This window comes from Sceloporus undulatus, chromosome 5, assembly GCF_019175285.1.
Source record: "Sceloporus undulatus isolate JIND9_A2432 ecotype Alabama chromosome 5, SceUnd_v1.1, whole genome shotgun sequence".
Classification (NCBI taxonomy): domain Eukaryota; kingdom Metazoa; phylum Chordata; class Lepidosauria; order Squamata; family Phrynosomatidae; genus Sceloporus; species Sceloporus undulatus.
The window spans coordinates 158,155,673-158,173,035 of NC_056526.1; positions in this window are offsets into that span (position 1 = coordinate 158,155,673).

Below are 17,363 nucleotides of genomic sequence, written 5' to 3' on the forward strand. Positions count from 1 at the left end.
CCAGGGCCATCCTAAGATATTCCGGTGCCTGAAGTGAAAGACAAGATAGCAATAGCAATAGGAAATATATTTCTATACTGCTTATCAGTGAATGAAGCATTCCCTAAGCAGCTTACCATGTGTAAGATAATTGCCCCCAGCAATTATGGGTACTGGGTACTCATTTTAGTGACCTATGGAAGATGCAAGGCTGAGTTGACCTTGAAGAGTTCCTGGGATCGAACTCACAAACTTGTGGCTGCAGTAAAGACATTTAACAACTGTGCCCCTTATGTGCTTCCTCCTTCCGTGTTTCTTATACAATAGTCATATGGATTGGCAGCTAAATCCCAATTCACTACTGACCCTGCTGACCACACTTGAGACATTGTGCTAATTTAGGAGAATTGGGACAGGTTGTGTGGCTTACTCAGTTCTATTCTCAAATAGAAAAGAATAGCTGAAAGGATTCTACTGCTGCCTCCGTCTGTCAGCTGAACCTACTGCCTCACTGTTAGTAGGACTGGACTTGTTCCAGGTCCTGTAGAAATTAATCATAATTTGCTTTAGACAGCAAAATCTCTTGGGGCAGCATGGGAATTTCATAAATAGAACCCAATGGAAATAGAGATGGCTCAAATTAACTAACATTCTTGTGCTGGAGCTTGTTGTTCTTGTGTGCCTTCAAGTCATTTCTGACTTATGGCAACTCTAAGGGAACCCTACCATGAGGTTTTCTGAGGCTGAGAGTGTGTGACTTGACAAAGGTCACCAGTGGATGGCCAAGCAGGAATTTGAACATTTATCTCCAAAGTCATAGTCCAACATTAAAATCACTGTGCCACACTGGCTCCTTGTTACCTACATGTTAAGCACCATGAGGGTATTTAGAAGTCTCTATGAACCTAGTCTCCCAAAATCTCAATTATTGCTTGAGTAGGCAGAGCTAAACAGAGCCTTAAGCAATCAGGGGATCTTATACACTACACAATAATAGTGCTACCATTCCACTTTCACTGCATGACTACATCCTATGGGATCCTAGGATCTCCATCTTCAAGTGGCTAATTAAATTATCACTAAAGTGAGTTTTAGTGCCTCACTTAACTTCAGTCTTCAGGAGCCCATGGAATTCAACCAAGACATTTAAAGTAGAATCATTGTGCTATGATGACTCCATAGTGTGAAAAGACCCCAAGACAAGAAATCAGCAATATATGCTTGGTCCTCTCCTTTAATATTTGTTGCATTCTACCTGGAGAGACCTAGGATATGGTGATGCTCAACTGTCCAACATAGTAATTAGTCTTCAAGCCTTCACAGGAAATTCCCATGTAAGTTGTGATGAAATATGCACTGAAAACCCAATTTTGGGACTTTGGTCCAAAACACACTGCAGAAATAATCCATTTCAAGGCCCCTTTAACTGCCCTGGCTTAGTGCCATGAAATCCTAGGAACTGTAGTTTATTGCGGCACCCAAGCTGTCTGACAGAGGTGGCTAAATGTTTCACAAAACCACAGTTCCCAGAATTCGCTAGCATTGAGCCGGGGCAGTTAAAGTGGTAAACTGGATTATTGTTGCAGTGTGTTTTGGACCTTGGTCATGTGTTATCACCCATTAGGATTAGGAGCAAAGTGTGCACATAAATTCTCTTTCACATTTTACCCATTTGTTCACTAAACAATTATGGTAGGAAAAGCCATCCCATGAGAGTCAAACTAGGAGATCAATTTTGTTCTTTTAAGTGCAAATGAAAAATTGTAAATTATTTCTCCACACTAGAGCTGCTAGGACATATGTATACATAAATTTTCCTTACACCTACATATACCTTCCTTCCTTTCTTTCTTTTTGGTCTCTAGAGAGGTTGTTATTCTTTTCCTCCTACTGCAGTGCCCAAAGTCCCTACCAGTACAGCAAAGGCCTGGTACAGATTAGAAGAAAGGGGAGGCCAGAGGCTGCCCCTTTCTTCTCCATATCAGTGCCACGGCAACCACATGGCCGCAGCAATGATCCTCTCCAAGAAGGAGCTATGAAATGCAGCTCCTTCCTGCGATGTTGCCAAGGCACCATTAGTGCCCTGGGGCATTGTGGTGATGTCATGTGTGTGCCGCCCTGTTTGGATGCGGCACGCATGCAATATTGACACACGTGCCATGTGGACGGCACTGTGTAAACATGATGCTGACATTACATGGTAGGGTTCCAGAGTGTGTGGATGCTATACGTTCTGGAACCCTAGAATTGGCCCCAGGCCACCACAAACCGGCAGTCTGTACTGGGCCAAAGTTACCAAGAGAATGTGAACATAACCAATAGAAGAGTTCTAAGTGTGAACCATTTTCAGTGTCTTGTTCTCTGCAGTGCTAGCAGTTAACAGACTGGAGGAAAAATTCATTTGGTGGAGAAAGAATTATTGGGAGGGCAATCCCCTCATTCCCCCCTCCCTACAATGCCATCCCTGTGACCTATCAACTTTCCAAATACTCGAGTTATGAGCAGATGGGACTTGGCAGAGGAACAGCAGTGTGAATTTAAAAATACCACATGTGATGAAAGAGAAATGGGAGGCCTTTGAAAGGTGTAAACCTAGGTGCTTAAGGATTGTGAGGCTTTATTGTTCTTTTTGCTCTAAGCTAAGGAAATAAAGAATTTATGGTTTGTTTCTTATTTATAAACCCATGGCTAATTATAATAGGAATCTCCTTGCATTTGGTAAACAACTGCAACATTTATTATTATCATCTATTAATTCTTCTGTGATAATAAGGAATATTGATATAATGCACATTTCATAGGCATCACAAATATTAGCTCAGAAATCCACAATAAAAATTACAGGGCAACTCTCAGAAACAACCAACAAGGTGCTTGTCTCCAATTCAGCAGGTTGTGCTTGTCTTTGAGCCTTTTTTCTAACAACCCTGCTATCCTTTTACCTTTTCTTGCAATCACTTCTTTGACCTCTGACTTGCCTGCTTGCCCTTACCCTAGCCTGGTCTATACATGCACTGGTATGCAACAACTCCATTTTATAATATCATAAAACACTAAAAGTTAACATTGTGTAAAATACCTGTACTGAATTAAAACTGTACATTGAACAACAGAGAGAACTAAGATGGACTGATTGGAATCCAGAACTTCTTCTTCCCAAGCAGAAGCCAATTCCTCTTTCCAGAAGGTGAGCACCAGTTTCTACAAATTAACCCTTGGTTTTACAGCCCCCTGCACATAATCTCAGCACTTCTAGAGAGCTGGCTCAACCTTCATGAGTAGGTCTCTAGGTGAAAAGGTGAAAACCTGGAAGGTGAAGAAGTTTCCACTAATGTGACTTTTGGATCCAGATTGCACTAAGGTTTGCTTAATAAGGTCACCACAGCAGTAAGTATTTCAGAGTAACAGGAAACAGCAGATAGATGCATACTCTCATAAATATCCAACAGAAAGATATATCAAAATATCCAACTTGATTAGATAGTTACAGCGTTGCTTTGAACCAATTTTCTGTTCATGTTTTTATATGGCACATTGTTTAGGGACATTTCAACACTGCAATATGGCATAGAATTATTGAATCGAAAAGTACCAAAAGGTCGTGTGTTATGCCAGAATAGGATCTTTTTTCACCTCCCAAAATCTGTTAAACCACACTATAAAAACAGGAGATAACATGATATCACATCCAGTATCATTTTTGGTTGTTTGAAGAGGGTTTAAAACAGCTGCATTTCGGAGTGGTTATTACCGTGTGCCTCTTTGGCTATTCTTTGGGCTGAAAAAATTGGGGTTCTGGGGATTGTAGGGGGTACCAAGGGCAGCAAAAAAAAAAAAAAAGTTCAGAGGCTGCATGCAGCCTGTGTGCTTCATTTACCCCAATTTTGATCTATCCAGCTCTGTGCTGATGAAGGAAAGCCACTCTTGTCTCTGAGAGGTAGCCACCCAGCTTTTGAGTGGAGGGGAACCCATCTTTATCTATGAAATATATAGACTTTTCCTTCCTACTTTGGTTTAAAAGAATGGTTTTCGACTTTAGAGTTTTTACTGTTGACATTATGGAATAGTGAACCCAGTGACTGGAACTCTGGGTTCAATTCTGAGAGATGTGACTTAAAAGTAAATCAAATGTTAAATTGTCAAGCAGTTGCTAAGTATATAGTTTGTGTAAGAATTCCTTCAGGATTTCCATACAATTTGCTACAAGATTACTACAGTATCAGATAATGTCTCCCTTGAGGCTGATCACAGGGATCATACAACTCCCCTGCTTCAGCAGCTCCACTGGGTACCAGTTTGCTTCTGGGAACAATCTGAAGTGTTCGTGAAGATGTATAAAGCCCTCTAGGGCCTAATTCCATACTAACTGACAAACTATATCCCTCTGTTGAGCCTGTCCAGACTCTGATATACAAAGAAGAGGCCCTTCTTTCAGTTCCACCATCTTCACAAGTACGGTGGGAATATGAGATAGATCCTTTTCAGTGGCTGCTCCTAGAGCAGGAGTGGGAAACTGTGGATGGGTAAGGAGCCACATTAGGTCCTAAGGAGACCTTGGAAGCCACCTTGAGTTGCACTCACTCCTCCAGCTTTTTTCTGGAAAATGCCCTCAAGGCATTTCATCACATAAAAGAGACTTTTTAAACAATAGAAAGTGAGCAATATTCCCCAGGTATGACGGAAATACAGTTGGACCTTGATATACACAGGGGATCTGTTCCGAACCCACCCCCTGCAGATACCACAAAACATGAGACCTCAGGTCCCATTGTCCCTAATCACGTCACAATGTGTATGTGCCTGCTACCATGACCACATGCAGACACCACCATTGGAGAAAACGGGACTTACTGTCTGTGGATATTTAAATCTGCAGATGGCAGGCAAAGAGTGGGAGACACTACCACACAAAAAATGAACAGCGAAGCTGCCTTGTGGTTTTAAGGGACCCTGAAAAGATGTTTCATGAAACCCTCAGCCCCACCATGGACCTAATGTTTCCCATGTCTTTCCTGCACACCAATACTGTGACTGAAACCCCCCTGCTGCCTCCTTTTCCCCTCACCCCCTCCTACTGCCACCTTTCTACCTCACTGTCCCTCTGGATCCTTCCACCACCCCCAGGGAAGCATATCGCCCACTTTGAGAATCACTGCTTTATGATATAAACCATGGGTTTTCAAATGAGTACATGTCAGTATTAATCAGCTTAGTGGATTTCTTCTTCTTCTCTCTCCTGGAAATGGACAGAAAATGCCTGCTATAATATCATTATGACATGTTATCTATATGCTCTTTTAATTGTTTGCTAACTAGGTGAGCATGTAATTTTATGCCCTTGTGCTGTTTGCACATCACACGGGGGGGGGGGGCAGGTTTAATACATGAAATTAGAAATGGGGGGATTAAAAATTAGCTGATAGTGGCATAAGAACACAGCCAATACTCACTGTTCTAAGATTTCCTGCAGAGTGCAGAGGAGATACAGTGAAACTCTTGAATAAAGAGTTTGTCTTGGCAGCACAGCACTGCATGATTCACCTTTTTTTGAAGCAAAGCAACTGAAGCTATAACCTTTAGCCTACTTAACAACGAAATAACAGATTCTTGTAGTGCGTTTAAAAATGAGCTGGGACCATTAAAATGGTGTTGCCGCTTTGATTTCCTCCACCTTCTGCTCCATGAATGCCCTTCTCTGTGTGGTTAATGACTTGCTCCATGGCTATGAACATTTCTCTCTCCTCTTTCTTTATGCTGTTTGATCTCAGCTTGTCTGGCAATATGAACTATCCACATCTGAAGTTAAAAAGTCCCATCAGCAGCACTCTCTCCTCTCTCCTCTGATCAGAATTCTAATTCATTTGTTTAAATAAAAAAGTAAATGTATTCTCCATGCCATTTCCATTATTTGATGCCCCCAAAGTCAGATGTATGTCTGTTTCTTTTTGCTCCTTCTTAGATTCTGGTCATGATTCAACAGAGGGGAAGTGGCTTTTGTGGCTTCTGCTTCAAGCACAGTAGTAGTGTTGCCAGGTTTTCAAAATAGCAACAAGGGGTCGTGGCAATTTATCACCTACAGGGTGGACAATCTGGAAGTGATTATTAATAGGTTTGTGCTCTACCTAAGTAATGAATGAAATTATAAATTTAACCTAGCCATCTATTTCTCTGTAAAATTAACATGTTGTCCACATTCATAAATTACATGATGTACACACTATTGTCTTCATGAAGAGTTGTCACCCCAAAATATGAAATTTTACAGCATCTTGTTCAGCTCATATTAAAAAAAAAAAGCTTTGCAGCCCTCAAACAGGGAACAGCCTTTATAATAAGGGATACCTGTTAGCCCTACAAGAGGCATGCTTTCTGGGTCTCAGATAAGGAACATCCCTTTAAAAAAGGCATGCCTGGCAACCCTAGGCTACAGCCCACTGTACATATACCTCAAAGCTGCATCAGAAGGTTTGGAGATTCATCATATGAATTGTGATGTGTAATGTGTGAAATAAGCAATATATTTATTTGTAACAGGAGTGAGGAAAGTTTGGCCTGTGGGTTACATGCAGACTCGGGGGAATTTTGTGGGCCCCCGGGCTTCCATTTTGTTGCAACTTAATGCCCTATATGCATGGCTGTTTGGCATGAGTGTCACTTTAAAACCAAGAGAGGACATTTTCTCAAGAGGAAGTGACCCACCCCTGGTTTACATCTTACCTTCTGATCTCAATTCCTGTTAAAGTGCATGAGTTTTCCCTATGTTTCCCCTTCCTTTCTGTGAATTGCCTTAGATTTTGTAGCCAATGTTAGGCATCTGCTCATACAACATGAGAATATAGCATAGATGAGGGTGGAGTGCAATCTCTTCTTCCCACTCTAGCTCTCTGAACATCCTTACCAACTATTTCAGAAGGCTGGAACCAGCTTTCAGGTATCTCCAGAGACTGCAAGGGTGAACAACAAAGGAAGAAAGTTCCATAATATGCAACAATATTGTCTTGCATTTAGCCCCTTATTCTTTCTCAATGTAAATTCTATTGTTTCTTATTGTCACTTTACATAGGTGTAAGCATTACACAAAAACTAGTCTGTCATGGTGTATGTTATGCAACTTTATGTAAAATTCAAAGTTATAGCTATGTTGGTCTGTAGAATCAATATATAGAGAGATCTTGTAGCACCTTTGAGACTAACTGAAAGAATGACATTGACAGCATGAGCTTTTGTAGATTAAAGTCTACCTCCTCAGATGCATAGAGGAAGTACACTTTAGTCTACGAAAGCTCAAGTTGCCAACTTCTTTCTTTCAGTTAGTCTCAAAGTTGCTTCAAGATCTCTCTACTTACTTTATGCAGACTTAGCTATACAGCAGAGATAAACCCTGTTATTTAATTGCAAAGATCCATAACAGGAGAGTAGCAACAGTGTCCCAATACATATCAGCAGTCCCTACTCAGTGTCTGGATGACAATAAGGCTGATGCACAACACTGATGCACAACATCTGTTCTATTCTGCTTTGGTCCCAATGTGCATTGGTCCTTTTACTGGCTCCCCTATATAGTAACGTTACAACGGTCTTTAACTAGTTCTAATTTTCACATATGTAAGGCCCTGTACAAATGGGCCCTTTAGCACGTACTGACGATGTGCTAGGGTTGCCTTGGGGCACTGTTTCCAGACGTTCCGCAACCCTAGCACGTCACCGGGATGTCATAGCTGTGCAGCACCGTATACACGGGGCACACAGCTGTGATGTCACTGCTGCACAGGCAGTTTGCAGCGGCGCTAAAAGGAGCCGCTTTTTAGCGCTCCTTTTCTTTCTTTGTAACCGCACTGCACAATTTGGTTGCTGCGGTGTGGTTACGCAGAAATAGAGAGGCAGATCCCAGTTGCCTCTTTCTGGCGGTGGGTATCCTGCCTAAGTCTACCTATGAAGATATAAGTCACCAACTGGATTCATACCATCACAGTAGCCATCTCAAAACTGGAAATAGACCCCAGCCCTGATTAAAAACAGCTTTTTAAAATTTATTTGTAGGAGGACCTAGTATTAATGCTATTTTTATACCCCAGTAACAAAATACTTATTCCTATTGAGGATAATGTCCACTGAGAAGAGTCATACTTTGTGCATACCAGTATACAGACAGCCAAAGCAGGTCACTTCAATACTGCATAAGTACTTGCAAACAAATTTCGCTAGCATGGTATACTAGCTGTTGTTATTCTGATCCATTGCTCTGTTGCACTGGTATCAAAGTACATGCAGAGGATATGGATTATTCTATTGAATGGTGCTGTCCCCCGCCCCTTTAGTGATGCCACTTGCCACCTCCCACTAATGAAAAGAAAGTTATTTCTTGTCTGACCACTGTCACCATCATCGCTGCATCATGTTTCAAAGACAATGTTTTGCCCTAATACACTGCACAATATATGACCAAAAAAAGTACCTGAATGGCAAACTGCAGTAGGCTTGCTGAAACAAATTTATTCTAAAAATAAAATACTTGGGGTGGATAGCTAAAACTCAGGGACACTTTTTATAAAAGAATATTTCTTATAAATTTTTGCATGCACAAAGTAGAATCAACACTAAATCACACAAAAGCAAACGGTTTAAAACTTTGTAGGCAACAATGGCTTGATTCCCACGTCCTTTTAAACCAGATCGCAGATTGGTTTGAACCGGTTCAAATGATCTTAGTTCCCACTTGAATCGAATCACTGAAGCAATTCAGAGAGGGGAGCCATGCGCTAGACCCACTTAACCTGCATCTTTTTGATGTTTTTTCCCCTGTGTCTTTTTGGAGAAATTGATTCTACACAAGTGTGAACCAGATGCAGATTGGAATCAATTTAAATTTGCCATTCGACCGGCTGGATTGGGTCCATTTTGAATTGATTAATTCGTTAATGTGAACCACAAGTGGGTTATTTTACAGGGAAAAAATGTGATTGGGGCAAATGTAGTGTGAACCACGCTCTACTGTTGAATCGATTCATCGATTTGGATCGCAAACCGAATTATTTGTAAGTGGGAATGTGGCCCAAGTATGTAGTAATATTCCAGTCTTGTCATTCTATTTCTGTTTGATTTCTGCATCAAAACATGGCTATAAAATACTGTACTAAAATATCCCATCTGGTAGGATGAGGATTAAACATACAGATTATCTTGTCTTACTCTGCATCTGTAGAATCCTTCCAAAATTTTGCACTGCCAGGAATACATACATCTGTCAAGTTGTTTTTAGGAACCCACCTTCTTCCAGCTCAGCTGAGTATTGGGGCTATGACTCTACTCTCTACTCTCTGGGACTGTTTGTTTATATTTGCTTTTGGTCTTTGCTTTTGTTGTTGATAAACATATTTCTATGTCTATAGATATTTTTCTTCAAAATTGATATATTTTCTATTTGCATTTTTAAAATGGATACATTTTGGAATGCATTATCTGGTTGACTAACTTATGTTTGTGCAGATTTTTCAAATGGGCACATTTTTCAGCCACATATTTCAAATAGGTGTATTATTTTGAAATGTGTAACTTGTGGTGTATACATTACAGTGCAAACCTCAATGTGTATGGATTTCTGACCACAAATTGTGTCCCAATTTGTTTCCAGGAGGGATCAGAAACTTGCATTAAACTGTGAATGATATCCACTAACAGATCCCCACCCCCCACATCTCCACTCACTGCTCCCTTGGTGGTGAAACTGTTTATTGCTAAAAAAAATACATTGCACACAAGACATTTTAAGAAATTGAATGCATTTTATTATTAATGGAGCCAAGTCAGATTTAAGTACCATAGGTTTTGCTAAAATGAACAATAGCTCTGAAAAGGCTTCATATTAATTCATCCTTTTCTAAAATAAACAGCTATCTGCATCTCCCACATGGCATGTGTTTTTCTCTGTGCGTGGTGCAAATTGTTGAGCCTTTTCAGAGAAAAAAGTTAGTTCATAATAGAAGAGCTGCAATACACATCTAGCCTTTGGCAGAGCATATGTCATGCATACTAAAGCAGAAAAAGGCCTGGAGCCATGATGTTTCAAGCATACCTCATTAAAGCAGTGCCATGGTACTTATTGAGATCTGGCCATCAGCTTCTATAAAAAGAAAAAGCCATACTGGTGACAGAGTACAATTTTCTGCAATCTGTCACTACTAGTCACTACTGGTGCTCTCTAAAAATGTTTCTGGAAATTCAGCTGCTTTTTAATGACATCTTGATAATAACAAATAATAATAAAATCTTTATTTCTATCCCGCCCTTCCAAGAAGATCAGGGCGGCTTACAACAGTGCAACAATGCACACAATTACAGAGTTAAAAGCACACAAGCAGCAATATACAATCTAAAACAACAATAAAAGCCCCATAGCCCGTCCTCATGGCCACGGAAGAGGAGGGAGGCCCGCAGATAGATCTGTAGTGATGGAGATGTGGCTTTTGCATGTGGAAATAAAAACAAAATATAGACCACAATTCAACAGAGATGATTACTCCTCATTGAAGAAATGCAATATGTAAATCAGAGTTAAGGATCTGTAAGAGAGATGCTGTCTTTGTTCTTCAGTTTTATAGATGCTGTGTGTTTGGAGTATAGATTTAGGAAATATTTGAGATTCCAGTGTGCTACTTCAAGAATTAGAATGTTTTGTTTTGTTTGTTTTTTACTAAATAGGTGGGGTACACAGTTCATGTGTCCATTTTACCAGAGCATCACAGTGTTGAATTCAGAATTAAATAATAGCAGTGATTGTGTAGGGAAGATAACTATGTTACCCGCTACAGACAGAAAGTATATAAAACAAAAACACTGCTTCTTGGGAGAACAGAAGAGATGGCCATCCAGTCCAACCACCTGCTTTGCACACTCAAAGTACTCCCAAGAGGTAGTCATCCAGCTACTGTTTAAAAACTATCCAAAGAAATAGATTCTATATTGTTTTTCTTGTAAGAATTACTTTTTTAGAATCCATACAGACTGACATAGAGCCCACAGAAACATATGGAGTCACCTCATTCCTCCCCCTACAGTGCAGGATGAGTTATTCTTCTCACATTTCAAATTCAGAAGAAAGAAGATGGCGATAAAATAAACATGAGTTGCTTTGAGCTCAGAATTTGATTCTATGATTTTGTAAAATGAGCAAGGCAATTGTACAATGAAAGCCTAATTGGATTCAGCCCCATCTAAAACAAAACACACCAAGTTCATGATAAAATATCAATTGATTTCTCCAACAAATAATCAATCCTAGATTTGGAAAGTGTGTGTGTGTATACACACACACACACATATATATATGGAGAGAGAGACAGAGAGGTGGGGCTACTTCCCATTATTTGAATAAATAAGGTTATGACTCCTCTATAATAGCTTCAGCAGCCTCAAGTAGCAACTTTCCACTTTAGATCTCCAAAAGGGAGGAGCAAGATGCAAACCTACAGAGAGCAGGAGTTGTGAGGCTTGGCTTTAAAAAGTATAACAGTCCTTGGAATCAACCTTCTAAGAACTCCAGACATTTATTTTTGAGCTATGTCTGGGTGAACTTCTCCAACATTCATTCATTCCATTGCCAAGTCACAACATGACTTTTTATCAAAATCTGTAGGGTCTAAATATCTTAGAATCATAGAGTTGGAAGAGACCACACATGCCACCCAGTCCAACCCCCTGCCATGCAGGAAATCCAAATCAAATAGAATCATAGAGTTGGAAGAGACCGCACGGGCCATAACATATATATGTGTATGGCTGAAACTATTTCAAAATGCTTAAATTGTTATAGGATAGGATAGAAAGGTAATAGTGAATAAATAAAATAAATATCTCCATTTGTTTTTATCTAAATGTAAAGGGGGAAAATCTTCTCAATCTTGCAGTGGCAGTTAAATTGTGTGAGTTTATCAGTGTCATTATACAAATTCCTAAATATGTCTACTTAGGGATAAATATTATTGTATTCCAACAGAATTATCTCAAAGGTAATTGTATATAGGACTGCAACTTTAATTAATTTTTTATGGATATATTTTGCATTTTATTGTGAATTAGTTTAGAAGGCATTTGTCTTAAGGTCCATAAGCAAATATTCAAAATAGATAAACATCTGGTCTATTTCCCTTATTGCAATATTTGGTTTATTTGTTTAGTTTAACAATTGTATGTATGTTAACAGGGTTTTTAATAAACATTCCCCATTAATATATCATTAGGTGCAATGCAAAAATGGGGGGGGGGGGGGAACAACACAATTTTGCTCATTTCAAGAGGATGCATGACTGAGAAAACTAGAGTTTACCTCATAATGTTTTGCATTTGCTGTACGTGTTCACCTAACTGCCTTTCAGTGCAATAAGGTTAGGAACTCATAGTCTTTCAGCATTATCTGGTGATCAATTGTTCTCTTCTTCATTTCTTTCCTTGTTAGTGCTTCTATCGTATTTCCTTATGATATTCTCCCTCTTACTTCCTTTATTTTTTCATATGTTTTGACATTGAGTTTATCATTAAGTTTGGTATAACAGTTCTTCTAATTCAAGTGGAACAGAATATTCAGTAGTCTCTGGCTTCTTACCTAATGAGGTAAAATAGTTCATTGGTTTTATTTAGCCCTACCCACATGCAAAAAATGAAAGAAAAATAAAAGGGGTGTTCACAACAAATTCCAACATTTGATATCCCCTCAAAATGTTAGCCAAATTCTGGTGCAATATAGACTACCAGCTACAAGTGTGTACCTAACCTATCAAGCTGAGTTTCTGTCCCTCACGAAAAGAAAGTGCTTGTATCCCCTGAAGACTTCAGCAAGATGTTTGTGCTAGTTTTGTGCTTTTTGGGGCAAAGAGGCTCGGGTTTTGTGCCACTGTTTACAAGTATGTACAGTACCTGACATATCCAGTCAAGCAATAACAACAAAATCCACATTATCCAGCAGGTCTGCAAATGTGGCTGTGAATATTTCCTCCAGCAAAACTATCAGAACCTCTAAGTCCTTCTAAATGAATCAGCTTTATAATCCCATCTCCTCAGTGTGCAAGCTGTTGTTACTGTACACCTGCTACACAAAGCCAGCAGGAATCAATCAACATTTCCCTGCAAGGCTCTCACACCTGTTAACTGGGTGAGTCAATGCCAACAGCATTTTTCTCTTAACCGAGTAAGCTAGAATGCTCCTTGGCTTTCAAAGCATTTCAGTAAACATAGGTCTGGGAGTCATAACTACACATTTTACTAATTAATACACGCTAAAGACATTAATTGCACACAAGTTTGGTAACTATTAAAAGATGGTCACTTGGAAGTGTTATCAAGAAAATGCAAGATCTTTCAGAAAAGAGACAGTGTAATATTCTTCAAAGATTAGAAGGTAAAGACTGCAATCCTAAACATGTTTACTAAATTCAATTGATGTCAGCATGACCTACTTCTCAATAAAGATACCTAAGATCTTGCTGCTCAGCTAGCACAAAAGCAGTAGTTACAGGAAATTGTTGTGATGACTCCAGAAAGGAATTTTACATTTTTTTAATGAATGAGAAGCTTAAGTAAAAGTTCATTGACATAAAATATTAACAGCCGACATTTCTGGAAGTGTATTCAGATAAGATTGCTAGAATCAACAGAACCTGGCAGAACTTGGGAAATCATTTTTCCATACTGTGCACAATCAAAGAGGATGTCAAAATTATATTTATGTACCTAAGTGGAAGCAGGGATCCTTTGTCATTCAAGCAGCTGGTCATCTCCATCTGGAACAGAAAATAGTACTGGCACACTGAGGGTAGTTACTGAGTCATGCAAAAAAAAAAAAAGTGTTTGCATGTTTTAGTACAGTATTGTCATGGTCTTTACCATGATCCTCATCAACAATATTTCTAGGATGCTTAAAAAGACTTGATGAGTCTTGCAAATAAAAACAAAGCAAAAGAAAGAAAGAAAGAAAGATCATTATGTTTACTACAATTCATGAGGAAATCACAGTCCACCAACATCATGATTCCTACCCCTGCTATAATTTAAAGTGTCTGTCTGGCGATTATAATATATAAATCTACAAGCTTGATCATTGAGGGGCTCAACAGACCACTCATAAGAATTGAGGAAGCAGTAACTACTTTTGGCCCCAATATCTGCTTTCCACGGTGCAAAAAGGAGCCACAAAAAGTGGCTCTTTTTTGTGCCCTGGAAGGGGCACCATAGCTGCCTGTGTGTGCCTTTTCCGTGCTCCTTTGGGGCTGCCTCATGTAGATGCAGTGTGAGAGGAGTGCCATGATGCCACACACCATGTGGAGCGGCGCACAGTATCATGCTGGCCCGGGGGCAGAGTCAGTGTGTATGTCATGTGGACACCATGCCCCAACTGTGCCCCCAGGCCAGCCCCTAATGGCCAGTCTGTTGATCCCCTGAGTCAGCAAATATGGCACATTAAACAGACCACTATAAAAACCAGAATAAGTTTTTTGACCTGATAACATAAACTACTTTGGGCACTTGACGAATAAGCATTTCGGGTTAGTTTGTTTTTAATTGCTCTAGAATGCACATTTATGAATCAATTTTGACATGTCAAATTTACATTTATGTAGATATCTAGGAAACTTTTTTCCAAGTGCAGGATCAAGTGCATGATTTAAATGTTTTCACATAATTGGTGGACTGGATCTATTTTGCACTGAATTTGGTGTGAAATATATTTTAAAGATTTAGGTGTTACCAATCAAGGTGCTTCTATTTCATTCAAATATAAGTGCAACCATCAACATTGACCTGGGCAATTGTTGGTAAATTTCCTTGCGAAATCTAAAATGGAATCTTCCCCCAAGAACAAATTATAGGGCAAAAAACTAGCCATAGGCCAATTAGCCAGTCACATCCTCTCAAATGCCTGGGAGGAGAGAAACAGGTTGGTGCCCAAAATATGTTGGTATCGTTGGAAGAAAATTCCATATGTAGGGAGCCATAATTTTAAAGACCCTCTCTCTTGTCATATCTGAACCTCTCACAAAGGAGGTAATAGGATGTACAAAGGAAGTAATAAGAGGTACAGCTTCTTAATGCACAGGCAAGATTATGATAGCATACCCTGCATCTGTCCAGTTTGGTAGGGACAGTCCTGATTAATATTATGCCATACCACTTTTCCAGCTGTTTTTAAAGTGTTCTAGGGACTGTACACACAGGCAAGGAAGCACCCCTCTTTGCTGTGTAGCATTGCCACATCAACCAAATGGCACAGGAATGCTGCACAGCAAAAAAGCAGCTGCATAGAGCGGCTACTTTTTGTGGCATGATAAGGGCTGCATTGCAGACCTTATGATGCTGCTTCCTGTAAGAGAGGTGTGAGCACTCAGATGCCCACACATCATCTACATCCCCCCCATGTGGACAGTGCTGCTCTATTATGGCACTGCCCGCACATCATAGGGCTTGGGAGCGTGCAGTTGGTGAGCGGTCCTGAGCCCTACTATCGCCGCCAGGACACCACTTCCTGGCGGTGTGTACCGGGCCCTAGTTTCTCTCTCTTCTTCCCACTTTCCTTCTTCATCCAGTTGCTGCATAAGTGAGTTCAAATTGCACAAGTAGTTTGCCTTTACTCAGCAGGGAGATAACAGGAAGAGTCAGAATCTTGCCTTTCCCTGTAGACTGCTGCATCTTCTCCTAGCTTGTGTGTTTAATAACATTTGCCATTTTGACCACACACTAATGTTGCTTGGCCATATGTGTCTCGGTTTTCATCTGTGAAATGTTGGAGGATATGTGATAAGAGAAATCTGCTCATCAGTCTGCCCATTTCTGTAGTAGCTACTTTTCCAAAGTATCTTCAATGGTAGCCTTTCAAAGAGATTGTAATAATCTACTGCAGATATTACAAGAACATAGACAACTGAAGCTAGATGATTTGTGTCCAGATAGTGACATAGCAGAGCCACTAGCCAACATTGGTAAAAGGCATTCCATACCACTGAAACCACAAGTGGCATAAATGAATTCATGCTAAAAGTATGGATCTGTTCCTTTGGGGTCACTGGAAGCACTTCCTGTTTTTGCAGTGCTTCTATAGAATAGGTTGAAAATCACTCTCCCAGTTGGAAGATCAATTTACCAATAGTATTTCAGTCTTAACCGGACTAAGCTTTATTTTATTGACTTCATACAATTCATTGTCATAGCCAGGACTGATTCAGCATAACTGACACCTTTATCTGCTGAAGATGAGAATGAGAAATAGAACTGCATGTCCTCAGCATGCAGAGGACAGCACATATTGAAACAGCAGTTTCATTTAAACATCAAATAGCATGGGGAATAAGACTAACCCCTGTGAAACCTCAAAATACAGAGCCTATGAAGCTGAGCAACATCTTCCAAACACTAACTTCTACAGATGCCCATCCAAGTAAGAGCAAAACAATTGCAAAGCAGTAGCCCCACTCCCATTTCAAATGGCTTATTTTGACAACATGTTTTGTGATATCAAAGCAATTGAGAAATCAGGGAGAGCCAACAAGGTTGTATCCTCCCCACCTTTGGCACAGGTCATTACAAGGTAACCAAACTGATTTCCTGGCCTGTAATCCAGGCCCAGGCCCTGCAAATTGATTTTTTTCCCAGCTACCCAATTCAAGACTTTGCTCAGAAAGAGAAATTTGGAATTGAGTATTAGGAATGGTCTCAGCACTGCCACTAGTCCTGGGTCACCCAGCCTCACAATGAGGCATGAATCACCTTTCTGACTCACCTGGGCATCCTCTTCCACTGTGAAATTTTGAGCAGTGATTCCCTACACCAGGGGTAGGCAACCTTTTTGAGCCGGGGGCCGGGTTGCTGTCCCTCAGACAACTGGGGGGCCGGAGGCAAAAAATAAATAATTAAATAATTTTTTTTAAAAAAAATTAAATAAATAAATAAACCGGGACAAATGTAGGACAAAATTTTCTAATTGAGGACACTTTTTAAAAAATGGAGGCTATGCAAAAAAAATTGTTGATTTTTTAAAAAAATGTTAATATAAATGCATGTTTCTGAGGCTTCTATAGACAATTGCCCCTCCTTGCCCCCTCACGCGAGAGGCCAAAGGCCCCGGTGGCAATCGGCAGCAGGACCAGGCTGGGGCCAGTCCCAAGATTCGGCCCGCGGGCCGTAGGTTGCCTACCCCTGCCCTACACCTTGTCCACATCCTCAAGCTCCATTAAGACTTGTGTATCCAGTTATTAGTACCAATCAGAGGACCTGGATCCAGTTGTGAGAACCAATCAGAGAACCAACAGAAGTTCCCTGACATGCCAATTCTATTGATTAACAATTGCATTAGCTGTTACATAAGCTTCTAACACATTTAATCACAAGTAAAGATTAAATCC